At 38.5% G+C, this 1,577-nt stretch overlaps 1 protein-coding gene across 1 annotated transcript in view; it reads left to right on the top strand.

Moving 5' to 3' along the window:
* Window positions 1–1,577, top strand: part of PHIP (pleckstrin homology domain interacting protein) — a 74,524-nt gene that overhangs the window by 25,912 nt on the left and 47,035 nt on the right. The window lies entirely within an intron of this gene.

The following is a 1,577-nucleotide window of genomic DNA, read 5'->3' on the forward strand; positions in this document are numbered from 1 at the left end:
TAAAGGTTCCAGACAGAACAGACAGTCTGCCTTCTTTGGAATACAGTCTTCCTACAATTCTTGCATCTTTGATTCAAAAGAGCTAGAGAGGGGGAGGAAGTTTCCTTCTTGCTGAAGTCCTTTATCTTGCTTCCTGAAGTTACAACTCAATGATTTAGTACAGCTCCCCTTTTGCAACTTAACGTTTAGTTTCTGTTCCAAATGACCAACTCCTCTCTGTTAGTTCTATTATTGAAGAAATTTCATTGTAAAGTGTGATTTATTAATCAAAAAATACTTCTGTTTAAAAATTTTACTGGGTAGCACACTCTGTCAGGCTTTGCTCTTTAATCTGTGGTAGTAATTATATCTTGGAAGCTTATCCTCAGCGTTAATTTTTCTCCTTATAATATTAAGGATCTTTATTTCCAAGTAATTGTACATCAGACTTGAGAGGCTGTACTAAAAGGTCTTGCTGCTTTAATTTCCAAAAGCACTTTTTAAACCAGATTCTGGCCACGTGCACACTAAAACTATTTGGACTGTACTAGTCACTTAATAGTAGATCACCATTTTACGTAAGAAGGGAATGTCTTCCAACTAACATTCTAAATTCCAGGGGTTTCTTGAAACTGATCCATCCAAACCATTTCTTACTGGGAAGGATTAAAAATCCCATCATCTTAATAGTCTAATCTTCTTCCTTCTATTTCTGGCTTTTTTCCCCTCACTGTTGGTTAGCAAATGGTTCTTCACGCAGCATGCCTTGTTTTTGTTGTAAAACAAAAAGTCTTAAAATCTTAGGCTGTAGGAGAACCCTGAAATTCTATGTATGAAGGACTTGAATGTTAAGAAGCTTGATACTTTGATGTTCCCTTCTTTTCTTGGAGGAAGGGAAAGGGAACAGAAATCTGTATGAAAGTACTCCTTTTCCAGGTTTTTACTATACATCTGCAAAGCTTATCCTTGGATTGAAGTTCCTTCCCCTTTCCACCTACTTCCCCAGACTGTCTGCCTTGAATGCTTGAGCTTTCTACATACAGAAAGCAGCACAAAGTTGTAACTTTGCCTTGGTTGTTGGATCTTGCTTAGTATAAATTAATTCTGTATTCCTAGCTGTTGCGATGTTAGTGTTACTCGCTTGAAGCTCTGTTTTATTTTTCATCTCTTTCTATAGGATACTTCATTTCTTCTGGAATAATGGGCAAAATAGAACATAAAACTAGCATTGGTTTATGTTCCTCTTTTGCTAATCCAGAAACTCATTAGACTTTTATGGAAAGTACTTAGAGTAAGAAAGACCTTTATCATCACCTACCTGCAAGCACTGGCAATAGGTATAGCAGCCTGTACCACTGGGGGGTGTGTGCAGGGGTGTGGGTGTGTTTTAAGACCCTGGGCAAAAGATGTAGACTTCTTGCCCTTGTCTCAGCCTATAAGATAGTGAGAACACTACCTGCCTCACAGGTTTTTGGAGGCTTGGTTTATTAACTTTTTAAAGTAATGCTGATGGCCTCTGGAAGGTTCTACAGAAGTGCATAGTGTTACTGCCTGCAAGCTGTGTTTTCTGGCAGTGCATAGGCCTGCCACAGTTAGGG

The sequence above is a fragment of the Nestor notabilis genome, unplaced genomic scaffold, assembly GCF_000696875.1.
Source record: "Nestor notabilis isolate BGI_N333 unplaced genomic scaffold, ASM69687v1 scaffold528, whole genome shotgun sequence".
NCBI classification, from domain to species: domain Eukaryota; kingdom Metazoa; phylum Chordata; class Aves; order Psittaciformes; family Psittacidae; genus Nestor; species Nestor notabilis.